Source organism: Brassica napus, chromosome C6 (genome assembly GCF_020379485.1).
Source record: "Brassica napus cultivar Da-Ae chromosome C6, Da-Ae, whole genome shotgun sequence".
NCBI classification, from domain to species: domain Eukaryota; kingdom Viridiplantae; phylum Streptophyta; class Magnoliopsida; order Brassicales; family Brassicaceae; genus Brassica; species Brassica napus.
Window position 1 is genome coordinate 35765491 of NC_063449.1, and position 17807 is coordinate 35783297.

General features: G+C 27.7%; 1 long non-coding RNA gene across 1 annotated transcript; it reads left to right on the forward strand.

The window, feature by feature from the left end:
* The first annotated feature begins 2923 nt into the window (after positions 1–2923).
* On the forward strand, positions 2924–3839 carry LOC125588597. Its single transcript, XR_007324712.1, has 2 exons — positions 2924–3491; positions 3563–3839. It is a non-coding gene; the product is annotated as an uncharacterized LOC125588597 (long non-coding RNA).
* Positions 3840–17807: the final 13968 nt, after the last annotated feature.

Sequence of the window (17807 nt, forward strand, 5' to 3'; positions counted from 1 at the left end):
AATTCGGCGCTCAACTTAGGGGATAATTGGTAAGTGATGTACCTTTATATTTTTTGTTGTAAAATTTAATCTGTAGATTTATTTGCTGTAGCTTTTTTTGCTGTAGATTTGTAAAACACTAATTTTTTGTTCTGGAAATAAAGCTCTCCACAGCCATATATTGATTTTGCAGAGATTTTTTTTGCTGTGAACTTTTTAAAGAAAGCAAAGCTCGATTGGTTGACATATATAGCTGTAGACTAAATTTTAGATGTTCAGAGTATCTACAACCTCAACCAATCATCCCCTTAATGTTTTTAAATAATTTAACATCATCATCTATCTAATGAATAACTCTATACGACTATAAATCGCTCTCATTTTAATTAAACTTCTAATGAAAAGTCACTCTTTATTTTTTTCTGAAACCAATTTTTTTTCTGGAACATCTTAAACCAATTTATTTTTGCTTTGAACAAACTTAAACCAAATGCTTTAAAAATGCTTTTAATGATAAAACACACCGGCTATTTTTTTTTGATAACCGAGTGTTCTACCGAAATGGTCCAGACTAGAGACTGAAGCGACCAAAGACCTAACATGCGCTAGTCACCATGTGGATCACCGTAAACGGTCTTCGGTCTCGGGCGGGTTCCGCATGTGAATTCTCAAGTTGCCGGGATTCGAACTCGGGTGGCGGAACTCACAGCCGTGAGCCCTTTACCACCAGAGCTAGAAGCCTCAGTTAAAAAACGAACACAAACCAAACCGAACTAAAACCAAATTAATTTGGATTGATTTTGGATAAAAAAAACTTTTTAAATCCAAATAAACTAAATTGAACCCAAACCGAACTCATAATTAAACTGAATCTTTTTTTTTTTTTTCGTCACAAAATTGTAGATGGAAGGTGATAGACGTTTACAGCTTGAATTTTTTTTTCAAATAAATTTTAATATTTAAATGACAAAACTAAAAATTACTATGACATTATCATGAAACAAAAATAATAATTTCTATTTGTCTTAATATTAATATATTTATTTTATCTTTTTTTTTATCAAAACCGCACTACATTTTATTTAAAACCGCACTATTTTTTTTTTACCAAAACCGCACTACTTTTTTTATCAAAACCACACTTATTCTGCAAACCGTATGAACCGCAGTTGGACCGTACCACACTTTAATTCCGCACCGCTTTTATTGTTCGAACCGCGGTCACCATTTGGACCCTTAGTTTATGTTTGCCACGTTCCTCTGCTCTCTCTTTCCTGTTAGTATTAATTAGATACGTTACGGTCAGAAAATTTTGACATATATTTTTCTTATTGTCGAAAAAGCTTGTACATCTCCATAAATGTGCTTGAATTCTTGAAAATTTCGAAGATAAGTTTGTTTTAGTGATCAGCTTAATTAAAAACCCATACATTAAATGATCAGATTCACTACTGAAATTACAAAATACTTTTCAATGGATCCAAGCCTGCTCTCTTGGCTGCTTAATTTGTGCTAATGACAGGAGGGAGTAGTTGGCTTTCAACGCTAAATGACTTTTGATACTTTTTTTTTTTTGCTAAGAATGTAAATATTATTAAAAAATGAATGTTGAAGTTTACATAATGTGAAAACAATATGTAAGACTTCCAATCTTAGTTCCACGGTAAAACAGTTAAAAACATAGAACCAAAAATTTTACCAAAAAAAAAAACATAGAACCAAAAACAATCAGTAATTTAACCGTTTAATTTGTATCCAGACTAATAAAAAAATCTGAACTATAAAATCTAAAAGGAAAGAAACAAAAAACGTATAAGCGCTAAGAAACTAAGAGTCTCCAAAAACACGAATTATAGGCTTTCGACAATACTTTAAGACGGACCCTAATTTTCGACAACACTCGAAGGCACAAACCCAACAAAACCACGCTTATCCCTAGCACGAATCCAGCGAAAACCGAAGATGCTCCAACAGACGACACTAGTAAAAATCATGGCCATACCTACGAATTTACTACACAAATTTCGTAGCAAAATCGAAAATACCACGAATTTGCCACTAATTTGCTACGAAACGCTATTCGTAGCAAACAGTATCAATTTCGTAGCAAATTTTGCTACGAATGTAAACGTGGCAACATAGTAGCTACGATTTTGCTACAAATAATTCGTGGATACAGAATAGTTACGATTTTGCTACGAAATTTTCCGTTGGTGTTACAGAATAGCCACGATTTTGCCACGAAAAATTTGTGGCTACATGAAACCCTATACCCTAAATATTTGTTAACCCCATAAACTCTAAGAATAAACCTTAAAAATCTAATCTTTTCATACTATAACCTTAAAATCTTAAAGTTTAATTCAAATTCAATATTTTTTAAAATATAATCCTAAATTTTAAATCTAAACTCTATGTATAATCTTTATATCCTAAATAACTAATCTAAACATTAAATCTAATGTTTTTAAAGTTAAACAAAAAAATCATAAAATTTTCATTCTATAACCTCAAAACATTAAATTTAATATTTTTAAAAAATTAATTCCAAAACTTAAATTTATATTTCAAACACTATTTTCCAAACCATACACTATAACCCTAAACCTTATACCCAAATCATAAAATCCAAACACCAAAACTTAAACATAAACTACTAATCTAAAATTTTAAAACCTTATTTTCAAATTTACTCAAAACCTTAAACCTAACACTTCAAATTAACCTTATATAAAAAAATATTAACCTTATATCATAAAACAATACTAATTAAATAACTTTATAAATTATATTAAATCAAGTTGTGTTACCCTTAACCCAAACCTAACCCCAATTCTATTAGAACTTTTCAAGTTTATATTTTCAATTTATTCTTTTAAAATTTTAAACTCATACAATAAATATATACCTCATTACTTATTTTCTTAACTCCAAACCTTTAATCATTAATATAAACTTTCAACTTTAAACTTTTAATTATCAAACCCAAATTCTAATATATCTAAGTTGCAATTCTATTGAAATCAAAACATACAACAAAAACATAAATATAATCCTAAACTATGGAATCTAATAATAAACTATTAAAGAAATAGAGTGCTGATTTCTTATTGGTTCATTTTGGAATAGTGTGGTTCACCGTTTTCTGTTCCTAACCATTGATAATATTAGATCCAACGGATCAGATTGATTTGGTTTTGTTTTAACTTTTTCTTCCCTTCTCCCCTCACAAGCTCCATCGTCTCATCTCCTCTTTCTTTGTTTTTGACTAAGATTATTCTTTCTTCTCCTCACGTACTCCATCTTCTGCTCCTCATCTACTCTTTTTCTCCTCTTCTTCTCAATCTCAACTTATATCATTTGCTCAATCTCCATTCATCTCCATGTCTATCCCTACTCTACCTCCATTCACACATGCCGTCGTTAGCATTAGTCGCCATTGTCGTAGAGACAAAGCCGATTTCATGACTCTGTGTTTCATCCTCTTTATTCATCGTTTGTGAAGAAGCAAGGTGTTTCACTCCTCTTCTAATCTCTTTCTCTGCATCTCTTAAGCTATTTCTAATTGTTTTTCTTTGTTTAGTTTACAGATCTGAGAAGAAGCAGACACGTCGGAGGTGGTGGCGTGACGGAGGAAACGCGCTGGAGGTGGTATCGTGACGGAACAGACATGCCGGATCTGGTGGTGTGACGAAGGAAACGCAACGGAGATGGTGGTGAAGCACGGAAGCTACGGAGGTGGAGGTGCTGAAGCCGACGGTGACATTCCTCTGTACCCGTATAGATGACGATGTATTTGTGTATTTTGTGTAATATATATAATAATAATAATTTAAAAACAAAAATTAATTTTGTTTTTTTTTCTGAATTTTTTTTTAATAATTTTTTTTGAAATACCCACTAATTTGCCATGTTCCGTTTCGTAGCAAAATTGGTACGAATTTAATCGTGACTATTTCAGAAAATTTTCATAATAAAATCGTGGCTTCTTTTCTACGATTTTGATACGGCCGAAATTTACAACGATCGTATACTCACGTTTTTGTTTTCGTAGCATTTTGTGGCTTATCCGTCATATAGCTACGAAATTTGGTTCATAGCCACGAAAAAAACATGGCTGTAGGTTTTTTTTTACTAGTGCGAACCGCCAAGACTCCAATTCGATGAACAACACCCCCCCCAAAACCAACGACGCTCGAAGGGCACGAACCCACAAAACGAGTGGCACTTATCCATAGCACGAATCCAACGAAAATTAAAAACGCTCCAAAAAAGATGAACTGGGTTTAACCGCAAACCGGACACCAATTCGGGTTGGATTAATGCCAAAACCTAAATAAAGTTAAACCGGTTAAAACTCATATTAAACTGTTAAAAATTCGGTTGATAAAATATCGCCGTCTGTTATTTACAACTCACAAGATTCACAAACTTAAATTTTCATGTCAAGGTATTGTTTTGTCTACTTTTCACTTTGTTAAATATTATTTCATGAGACTTTAATAATTGAAACATATGCATTTGCAAAATTTGTATAATTTATAAAAGAACAAAGCACTTGATTATTATTGCTTCTCATTCCACGAGCAATGCAAAACTTAGTTTACATGTGAAATCTGTTTTTTTTTTTACTTGTGGTTTAAGATTTTTTTTTTGCAATGTACTTAGAAATGGAAGAAAATGATTCAAAAAGTCAACTTTCACCAAATTCAAACACAAAACTTAGTTTAAATGTGCTTTTTCTTATTGATTTATGATTTGAACTATTAAATTATTTTATCACTTTTATTATGTTTACAGTTTGTTTTAAAAAAAAAGAATTTCTAAACATTGTGGTTATTGAAATATTTTATTTGATATTATCTTTGTAAGAATATGGATACTATTACAAAATATTATTAAATTCAGTTTAAACCAATCGAACCCAATCAAACCCGACATAATCCAACACAATTCCGGTTCACTAGCCGGTCCAGATTTAATATCACTAGTTAAAATTCTAAAAAATTAACACTGTATCGGAAACCTTAACTAAAATACTAAAAATGTCTAGTACACCAATCCATACACTTTGCACATGACTGAATTTCCCGTTAACACCCACAAACACAGCTTTTGTGATTGTTGACATTTTGAAACAATCACAGAAAACACTCTAAACCGCTGCAAACTGTTCTAAACCTCTTAAATTGAAAAACTGGTTCAAGATAGCATTTGTGGTAGCATGAGGGTAAAAAAAATATTTTATTACTAAAAGCTATATAAATATAAAAATAAAATATTCAATTTAATTTTAAAATTGAAATAACAGTAATATTAAGGAAAAATAATTGCTGACTACATGAAGTAGTGGCCATCACATGGCTAACCATGCAAACTAAACAAATGTATACTTAGCTACACGAAGTATATATTATGCATGACTACATCCCTCAACTTTATGATGTTATGTAGTTAACATCACGAGTTTAATTTCATTCTTTTAACGTTAAAGCCCCTCAACTAAGTTTGTTTTGGGTAAAAACCCTCAAACTAACGTTATTTAATGAATTAAAGTCTAGCAGGTCATAATTACCATTACTACCGGTAAATCTTTAATTTAGGGGTTTCTACATTAAATAAACATAGTTGAGGGGTTTTACCATTAAAAATTTAAAAAACAAAAAAAATCAAAATTTTATAATATTATTTAAAAATTAGTAACTTTTTTTTGACAACATAAGCGAGAACTAAGTAACTGGACCGCACGATTCAGAAAGCCAAACCGAAAGTATTGAATCGACATATAACATAGCTGAAGGATGGTAACTAAATAACATCATAAAGTTGAGGGATGTTGTCATTCATAACATATACTTCGTGCGGCTAGGTATACATTAGTTTTGTTTGAATGGTTAGCCTTGTGATGGCAAATACTTTGTATAGTCAGCAATCATTTTTCCTAATACTAATATATATATATATATATATATATCATATTTTAATTATTACTATAAAATTATAAAACAAAATATTATGTATAATCCTAAAAAAATATTAATAGTATATTTATAAATATAAATTTTATATTTATTATAATAATATGATTTTAAATATTTTATAATAATATAAAATATAAATATTGTTAATTTATTATTTAATCATTGATTCGTTTAGTAGTTAGTCGGTTATAAGTATCCCGCAAACGCACCAATTTCTAATCATTGTACCAGTCCTACAAATCTCTTAGTAACGTTTTAAATCGCAACCATGCAAACGCTTGTAATCGCACCCAACCGCTGCCGTTACACCACTCATGCCCTTTATAATCAGCGACTCAGCGTTTTAAAACTCAGTTTAGGCGGCGTGCCACCAAGAAACTAATCCTATACATAGTGCCTAATAATCATATTACAATTTTTTATCCGTTGTTTATTTTTTATTTTTGGTAGGATTTTTATCCGTTGTTTATGATTCAGCCTAAAACGAGCTTGTACTTCTGAACCCAATAACGATGGTATGCATGATTAATGTCTAAAAGAACCATTGTTTCGAGGAAAATTATTATCCTTAACTAGGGGTATTGCCTCCGCGCAAGCGCGAAGTTATAGACATATTTCTTGTTTCATCTCAATATTTGTTAGGGTTATTGTAGCTGTGAATTTTGCGTTTTGGGTTGATCATTGTTTTTTAAGTTTTTTATTGTTATAGGGTTAGAGTTGTGATGATGTACTCTGTGTGTGCACTGTTTTCCACTCATGAAGGACTAAATTGTGTTAGTAATGTGATTAATATAGTTCGTGTTGTTGCTTGCTGTGTCACTGAGACTTATTGTTTGTATGTCTTTTTAATTTGTTACTTGTACTGTTGAGATTACATAAATTATATTAAGTTTCTTGAAAGTACCTTTTGTTTCTGGATATTTTTTCTCCAGTTTAGTTGTGTGTATTAAGTAATAATTTTTTTTTTTTTTTATTATGTTGGTTATATGTTTTTTTTACTTTTAAACTTGTTGTTTTTACCGGACCTTTAAAACAAATATATGAAGACTTGTAAAAATAACTATAAAATGAGTGACAATTAGTATTTGGGTCTTAATGGGTTTTAAACAAATATATGTATTTCTCATAAGAAGACAATAACGTTGACATGTTGACATAGAGCATGTAAGCTATTTTTATAAGACAAGAGGAGTGAGCAGGTGGAGATGTTGTTGCCGCCTTTGTGTCTTTTGGGATTGTCTCTTGTATCTCCTGGTGTGGCTGTGTTTGTTTCTCTTTTATTTGATGGGTAATATGTAAACAAAAATCATTGTTAGTTGTATTTATCAGAGTTTGTAACTTACTCTGCTTTTTGGTTTAGGTAATTTTACTGATCTTGGTTGTCGTCTTCGTCTTTTTCGTAAGCATCTGTGAAAGTAACTTTGTAAATTGTTAAATATTTGGCCGTATAGTTTATATTTGTTTAATTGGCTCAATGTATGTGTCGTTGAGTTTTAGTTGAGTTGATTGGTTTGGTATATTTGTTTTGAAGTTTATTTGTAAGATTAGACAAAAAGAGAGGTGATCATGAATGATTCATCTTTTTTGGGATTCTAGTTTTTGGTGTTTTGATTGTTTGGGTTATTGTGGTTTCTTTTAAACAGTAAAATAAAGATTTGTGTAAAATTAGATTGATAAGTAAGAGAGATAAATAGACGACCACAAATCTTGGGTATGAAATATTTTTGATTATTGATGTTAGCACAATATAGACAGTAATATAAAGGGAATTATGTGTTGATTGTTTCTTACGGATAAATGAGGAGACGGATAATGACTCGAGTTGTTTTTTTGGTGAGGCCAGAGCCCTGGATAGAACGGATTTGCCCAACCACATCTATGAGTTTAAATATCAGTTATGATATCAAAACATAATATAAACCCAGATGCAATATGATAATATATCTGAGAGTTCTAGGTTTGTGTTCGCAATCACTTGGAGATTGTCGAACAGTCTAATCTTCACTGAAGATTGATCTCAGGAGCACCCGTGATGACTTCATCAATAATGGTTAGTGAGATTAAACGAATGAGGAATGTATGATCAGTTATCTTGTACATGCTTGAGCACCTAGAAACCTCAAAACGATCGACTTTCACAATGGAACCAGCTTTCAAAGATGGCATGTAATGATTAGCACGTCAGATGGGAGTAAACCTATGAATCACGGAATTTGCAAATAATATTATTCAACAAAGAATCAAGAAATAAATTAAAACAATTATGTTAAATAAGTGTTATAGATCGAAGATTAACTTACCTTTTCATCAAGAAAGAGAACCGTGATTTCCACAAACTCTCTGTCTTTCTTGAAGTTCAGGGAATCCCAGAAGCGAGGAAGCCAGAGGCTATGCTCTGACTACTACGACCAAGACGGAGAGATTCGAAGGTTGAGTGACGGACGCCGGGACGCCAGTTTGACGAATTGGAGCGGCAGAGAGAAACATTTTCTAGAAGTTGGTTAAATCTAAGAGGAATTAATGAGTTTTGTGGAGATGCAGATTGAGTTCATCAAAGATGAGAATCATATATATAAGGTTTATATAGGGGCTACAAATCAGGAACATTTATGATCAAGCAATTTAAGATGTGGACATGAAGAGTTCACCAGTGAAAAATAGATTACGAACAGACACATGACGCAACTCTGTAACTCAGACTTGTTTGAGACAATGATGAAAAGAACTCAAACTCATGTTAAACGACAACAATTTACAATATGAGAAAACTATAATTGTTGTAAACTTGAACTTTTTCATATAACGTGATGAATCATAACGCACTTGTAGGCCCGACCCTCAGAGGAAGCCGAAAAGGCAAGAGCTTCCGATCTTCATAAATATATATTAGGTTCGACCATCAATGTATAAAGTATCATTTAGTTTAGTGGTATAAATGTTGGTGTTTATATCTCAATAACTCGGATTCGAACAATGGACTTGACATTTTTTCACACTTTTTAAAAGTGGGGTCCACAAAACGCGCATGAGCAAAAAATCTATTATAATATAGATTACGTATTTGAGTCATGAGTCTTAAACTCTGAAAATTGTGTATAATATATACTCTCATATCAAAATCTTAAAGAAACATAACTAATAGATAAAAAATTAAGATTAATTTACTTATCGTCAATTTATTTTAAACTGGAAGTACATAAAATTTAACAGAAACCACAATTTTAAATCACCTCGACTGGACTTATATGTGACGATGAATATTGTTATAAACTTTTTCCTTCATCACTATGAGAAAATTATCATCCTCACTAGTCTTATATTATAGAAATCTTTACGAATCAATTCAGTAATCTTATCTATTAAAATAGAAGTCATGACTTCTTTCATGTGTGATATTTTTATTTAGATCATCATTTAGAAACTTTATTAAATGTATTTCTTTAATACTAATATAATATAATATTTATAATTACTTAAATCATAATATCTTTCGATATCATTTAAATTAAAATATAAATATCTATATTTAAGAATTCTAAAAATCTTTTGAAAAAGATTATAACAAGATCTTAACTGTCAAAATTATACATAAATATTTTCATTAATTTCGTAGTTAGTAATGAATTGTTATTGTACATTAATATATAATATATACAGTTATCTTTTATAAAATAAAAAAATAAAATCATATCCTATTTTATCTATTTATAATAATATCTACCATTTTAAAAGAAAACCATTATATTGAACCAAATATGATAAAATTATTTTAAATTGATAATTTAATATATTTTATTTTCATAAATATAAAAAACTTTATGCTAAAATATAATATGTTGGTAGAACGGTTTAACATCAGTAAACTATATAATACTTGTATAAAAAATTAACTTACCTTAAAATTTTATATATACAGTTATTCATTATCTAAAATTTTATATATACAGTAATATTATATATACAGTAATTTTACAAAATAATTTTCAAATATGCTTTTTCGTGCATAAAAAAATTGGTTTTATAATCAAACACAAAATCAATAAGACAATTTGAAATAATTAATTTACAGCAAAAACAATTTAAAATTATTGTATTTGAAAAAAAACTGTATACACATTCAAATATATAAATAACCTTAATAATATATACTAATTATATAAACAAATGAGGATATATATATATATAAACTTGAAAATAAATACATGCACAGTTGTGCGGATCCAGATCTAGTTATTAATTATTTTTTGAGTTTGTAACCTATCTAACCATTAAAAAACTCAAAATCTGAATTTTGTTCTCCCTTTTAGAATTACGCTGTTTAGTTATTATTATTTTGTTGATACAAATTGATTTTGTGATAGGTTATTAGGGCAACTTAACCATAACATCAAATTTGGTGTTGAAATAACACTAAAATTATTGTTTGATGTTAAACTTTATTTTTCATCTCCAACAACTACATCAATTCTATACCAAAACAATGTTATATATTAATTTAAAAAATTAATTATTATAACTTCCTAATTATATTTATCTTATTTTAGGTTTTATAATTTCATGTTTCCACTGTTTACTTAAATTGTTAAATTAATTTATATACTAATTTATTTATTTGATGTAAATTATTAGTTGAAATTAATTACACTTAAAATGAAAATTAATATTTTTTTTATAATTTAATATTATGATTATATAATAATTTTTTTATAATTTTTATGCACTAAAAATATAAATATAAATAATATTTTGATGTTTAGTAATGTGAAAGTAAACATAAAATACAAATATTATGATTTTTTTGAAACAAAACTTTTATTAAAACCTAACTTCAAGGACTACACATGCAAGAGGGAATTAAGCATCCTTTTGAAGAAAAACCATAAACTAAAATAATACGTTAAAACTAGTTAATAATGATAATCAATTTATACTTAAATGAAAATAATAAAGATGACAATTTATATACTCATATTTTCATTTTAATTTCCATTTTAAATTTATGCACACATATTAATAAATTAATGAATTTTTTCGTATTTTCAAAATAAAAACATCATTACCTATACACCTAATCATATTTCAACCAATATAAAAAAAAATTCAGAATATTATTAATAATTTTTTTATTGAAATTATAAAACAATACTTAGTTTGGAATAAAAAATTTGATCTACAACGACAATTAAATTAAAACGGATGGAGTATTATTTTAATATTTAGCGTAATAAATAATGTTACATTAAAATTTGATATAGCAATATTCACAAAACACCATATTTTGTGAAATTATATAATTTTGTATTGTATTTAAGATTAAATTATACCAAATTTAATGTTGAAGTGTCTCATTGGAGTTGGCTTAATAGAAACTAATCACATGTTTGAAAGCCTTAGGTAGATTACATTATACCATATTTTCAAAAAAAAAAAAAAAATCTATGTTTAAAATGTTTTCTTTTAATATGTTTTATTTAATAAATAAATTTCATCTTTAAAAAAATTAAGTTTAATAAATTTTATTTCTTAAGAACTCCAAATCAAGAACTTACCATTGGAGCTAAAATATAGGTGTCTCTTAAGTACAAGCTCTTAAGTATCATTAATTACTAAAAAAAATTAAGAGACTCATTTGGGCTCTTAGGGTTAATCATGCTCTTAGATTGACTATAAGCATTGCCATTAGGGTAACAAGTAATTAATTGGGTCGGAGCACGACACGTGTGGTTCGTTGTTTCGGATTTCTCTCTGAGATTCGAGCATGATTATTGGGGGGTTCTTAAGGTAGGGTTCTTAGCGGAATATAAGAATCCGTCTCTTAACTTTTAACTAAAAAACTAAGAACCGCCTTTTAAATAAGAGTTTTAAGAACCGGTTCTTAACTTTTTTAATTAAAAATTAAGAGACGGGTTCTTATATTCCGATAAGAATCCCACCTTAAGAACCCCCTCCAATAATCATGCTCTTTTGGTAGGAATGTAACCTACCAAAAGAACGATAACCTAAAGTTGCTATTTTGGTAGGAACGTTACCTAAAAACAAATTACTCATCTTTTTTCCCTAATGTCCATAAAATGTTCCGCAACTCAACTTTAGATATATCTCCTATATGCAATTTAACAATTTATCAAAGCAATATTAATAAAATGAAAGCATCAACAGTAAGCATAACAGATGCACAAAAATAATATACTTCTTTTTTCTTTATAAAAGGCTTTCTTTAAGATTATTATACACAAATTAAAAAAGTATAAATTTGTATATAACTTATGCTGGTTACATAAAAATATCACTAAGTAAAACTAATTCGTAATAATATACTTCTGCTATAACAGAATTACATTGGAGGTAATTCACATTGTTGTTCAAATCAAGTTGTATAAAACAAATGTCATCTTTTTTTGTGGGAAAGAAAGTACTTTTTGTTTGAATTATATTTTTCCCAAATACGGCATATGTCCCAAAATAATAGTGTATGAATCATAAATCATTGTTAAATAAAATAAAGGTAATTAACATTGTTTTTCAAATCAAGTTGTATAAAATAAATGTCATGATTTTTGTGGGAAAGAAAGTATTTTTTGTTTGAATTATAGTTTTTCCCAAATACGGCATATGTCCCAAAATAATAGTGTATGAATCATAAATCATTGTTATATAAAGTAAAGCGGGACAAAAAAATCAACACTTGCCCGTATATATCTCATTTAACTAAGGGGGGCTTATTGAACTGATAATTTGAGAGGATTTCGTTAAATACAAAATTCAAAGGATTTTTTAAAAACTCGGGATTTAAACAAAATTTTAGGGAGGTGGTTAAAATGGATTTAGGAGTTTCAGATATGAATAAACTTTAAATTTCTTTTATGAATTAACCACGGAAAATCTGGAAACAAACCTTTCTATCACGAGTAAACAAAAACATTAATTATCTTAAGAGGCTCATCATCACACTGAATAATAGTGCAACATATGAATCATCATCAGATCAAGTAAACAAAATTTTGTTAAAAGAACATAACCGAACCATGTCAAGTGTATATCTAGCAGTGGGTCCAGGAACCGACGTGGTGAAAACGTCTGCGACTAGCGTTTATTGATAGTGGTTGGGGATGACGATAGTCAGTGGTGATAGCACGGCTTTATGGGATCACATAGGGTAATAGAACTACATCTAGTAGCATTCGTAATTTTTTACGGATGATAAGACGAAGAGGATGAAATCCCTTTTTTATTTTTGTGAAATACCATCTCATTAGGTGGTATTTTCTCTAACTGAATTTTGACTACAAAATTTATTTTAGATAATCCAAAATAATTCTTGATAAATATTATTTATGAAATTCTAATTTTCCAACAAGGGGTGATTTAATGGGATTTATACAAATGATAAGTTCAATAACTATGGATTTGTAAAAGGTTTTATAAATACTAAATCCAATAAGGTAAGATTTGCCAAAAAACCATAATTCTTTTAAAAACCTAATTCAATAAGCCCCTCTAAATCAACTTGGAGTTTATTAAATATCAACTTGATGTACGGGTTATTCTATTAGATGTGAAACCATATTGTGGATGGCTGGAAGCTCCACTGCATCCCAGTCGCATCATTACCAATAATTATAACATTAAGACAATTATACGCTTTTTTTGTTATTTATTTCCCTTTGTTTTTAAATACTGTGTTTTCTATTTTTCAGTTTCAAAAGTTAGATGTTTTTAATTTTTAAGTGTAGTTATTGCTATTTTCTCTATCTATCCTTATACAGTATAATTTATTATTCAAAGATAAAACTTAACTATATAAATAAAAGCAAGATTTTAGCAAACATTTTTATAAAATTTTAATATGTGTCAAAATATTAAAATATGTCAGTTAAATGGAGGAACAACAAGATGTTGTAAAAAAAATATTTGTTTTATTTAATTAATTTAAAGTTTGTATAATATATATATATATAATATTTAAATTAAATAATAAATATCATTTTTATAAAAATATTTATAATTTCTAATATTCTCACACCTTTAACCATTGAATACTAAAAAATAACAAAAGAAATATTAAAAAGCATATTAAATCAGTGGAATACTGATTTATGATTGTTTGTGCTTAGAACATCTCCAAAAGACACTCTATAATTTCAAATATGAAGTTTTTTGCTCTCCAAAAAGGAACTTCAAAACTTCAAATTTGAAGTTTGTAGGAGTGAAACTCTATATTTGAAGTTTCATTACTCAAAACTTCAAATTTGAAGTTTCATATTTTTATTTGCATTTTGGTCCCTACAATTACACATCACATTTATGATTCATAAATATTTCCTTGTTTATTGTTTTAATCCTTATAAAAATTATATATCATAAATATTTTAAGTTTTGTTTACAAAATTTAAGTTTACACATAAAATTAAATAAAACTTGAAGATTTAAAATATTTAAAACCAGATTTAAATAACAAAAATATACAAAAGAAACTTAACAAAAAAACTTTTAAAAAATTACATGAAGACATAATTACTATTACACAGATTTAAATATTGCAACAATACTAATAGTCATGTAAGTTTGATCCGGAACCTTCAAAATTTTCAAATATTGTCCAATTTGTTTTGTGTAACTGAAGATGGTTGTTGTTGTTGATAATGTCTTTTCATACAATTCTTTCTTGTTCATGTTGAATATATTATCAATAAAATTTAGTCTTTTAGCAATATTTTATGTTTATTTTTTACTTTTTTTTGTTTTGATCTAATGTATTTACAAATATTAATATCACCTGATTTCAACAATTTTTATCTCTAATCTACAAATTAAAAATGAGGAAAGCCTTTTTTACTTCGAAATGCACTAGTAGATCATATATGTATTTCAAAAATCACTTTATGGAATAATATGGTATTTTGCTTGAAGTTTAATATTAATTAAGTTATTCTATTTAAAATTTTATATTTTAATATAATATTTTATTAATTAATATTGTTGTAATATGTTTATATATGTGATAGTTATTTACAAAAGTTTTATGAATTCAAATTGATTATAACAAATATAAGGCTCATATTATAAAGTACAAACAGTTTTGAAGTTGAGTTTGAAGTTTTGTTTTGGAGGAAAAACACCTTTAAACTTCTAATATAAAGTCTGTGAAACTTCAAAATAGAATTCATTTTTGGAGATGCTCTTCGAGATAATGTTCATATATCCCGGCCCCTAGCATATATCTACCAAACTTGGTGCTATGCATATTGGAATCTCTTTTTTTTTTTGTAACTTACGCATATTGAAATCTTCCTATCAGATAAAAACTTATTAACGCTAGTTAGCGGTTTTTACTTTTTCATTTAATACTCCAACTCATCTCAACTTCTTTATCATTTTCTAAACGCAATTGACATTGTTCTAGTGCACAAAAAATTGACATTGTTCTAAATCTAAAGTTAAGACGACATAACTAGCTATTGATCGATGGTACTTCATAAGCTTTCAAAAATCTGTTCTTTAAGATATTGTAAAATATATAAAATCAGAGAGGACTAAATTCTCAATCTTTTATTCTAAAATGAAATAATAAACATTACCTTAAATTCCAATGGCTGACCAAGATCGCTTATGGTCAAAATTCTCTTATCAATAATAAAACTTTGAGCGTTGTCTCTAATCTTTTGTCCATACTTTTGATCCTGCATGTTTATTGCAGAGAGATAAAAGTTTATGAAAGGCTTGGGTTGGATATCTCATATCTGATATGTTATGTAACTTTAAAATTATTAAAATAAATTAACATTTCATATAACCATGTTTTAAATTTGCTTATAAACTAGATATTTTAAACTTTAGATAAGAGTTTAATGTTATCCACTAAAAATAAATTGAAGTATACGTTTAAGTTTCTAGTTAATTTGTGAAAATATATGAACTAATAATTATGCTTATGGTTGGTTTGATTTGCCCATACTAAATATTTTGCTTTAAGAAATTTTGTTGACATATTATTAAACAAATATGTAAGTTCTTTCAAGCAGATGTCGAAAATGTTATTTTGAGCAAGTCAACAAGCACATTCGATGTGTTCATTTACTAACGATCAAAAACTGGATATAATCAGACAAGTTTTGCAAGTAAAGAAAATAGTAGATGAAGAACTAACTGATAAATTCTAGTTCAATAATATTAGTCCAACAAATCATGAATCCATTTTAAACCCTAACACTCAATTAGAAAACTATTCAGGTATAAAAACAAAACAAGCAAAAAAGAAAAATATAAAAGTAAACAGATTTTAATTAAAAGTAAAAATAAATCATTAATTTCTTCAAAACACAATAGTTAATAAATTATTTTACTCTAAACTCCAAATTGCAAACGACCACTGTTTTAAAATGCGGTATGAATCACTTGAAAAATAACAAGCGGGTACTCCGTATTAATATTTCAGAAATAAGAAACCTCGCAACGAATACCATATTTTGGCGTTTATGCATGAATATACATTTTACATGTTTTCGTCTAAACAGTCTTAAACGACTAAGGGGGTTATTGGGAGTTAAATTTTGAAAGAATTTTAAAATTTAGAGATTTCATTGTTATTGGTTAATGAATTCTTAAAATCTTATTGGAATCCTTTGTTATTGGTTTGTGAACTTTTAAATTCTATGGAAATCCTATGTTATTCAAAAAGTTTAGTTTTTATTGACTTTGTAATTCTATTAAACTCTTTTGTTATTGAGACATAAATTCTCTCTAGTTTTACTTATAACACTTAACTTTACAAATATCACATATAGTCATAGGATTCTCAAAATCTATGTACCAAAAACACAAATACATAAATACACAAACACAACAAGATTATTTTACATTTTTATTGTCAAGTCAAAGATAATTGTAAAAAGAAAACTAAAGATAAAAGAAATTATTAAAAATAACAATTTACAAAAAAATCTTTCATGAAATATAACTATTTGATATTAAAATAAAATCATGAGAAAATTCATAGGTTGATCTTAAAAACTTTAAAACAAAAATCAAACAAGACAAATCAAAATATCAAAATATTAAAAAACCAAAATTTTATTTAATTGTCAAATAGTTCTATTTTATGAAAGAATTTTTTAAAAAAATAGAAAGATAAGTTTGGAAAGAAAAGTATATATGAAAATCTATAATAATCAATGACAATTTATACAATACATTGGCTAAGAATTCATCAAATCTACTTAACTTTTAAAAATCTATTAACTCTTAAAATTTTCAAACTCCACACAAATTCTATTTCCAATAGGCCCCCCTAAATCTTTTTAAATTCGTTAAATAACTAAAGGATTCTAAGAAAACATTTTACACAAAATAAGATAAAAATAAATGCTAAAACTATTTTAAAAGGCAACACATCTGAAATTGCAAGTGTACCAACTCAACCTATGATATATATTGTTTGTAGTTTCGTTAATACTTTTCTAAATCCAAAATCTGAAACCTCAAAGAATCCCAACCAGAAACAAAACAAACCAAGATTCAACACCCTTACAAACAATCATTCTTCATTTTTAAAAAAAAAATCAGTCCTTGTTAATCAACATGTTGATTACAATATCAAACAAAATATTAACGTGAGATTTTTGGTATAACTCCTAAATGGCAACAATATCATTTTGTAATCAACATTAGAATGATTCCACTAAGATTAATTTTATTTTAAAAACTAGTGCATAGTTAATTAAGGATAAATAAGAGTATAAACGGAAACCTTAATTATCCCAAGGCATCTAGTCATTTCTTTCAAGATTCAATGTCGATGGGAACATTGGAAACATAAGTTTAGTGCTTCTTGTAGATTTGGATTTTTAT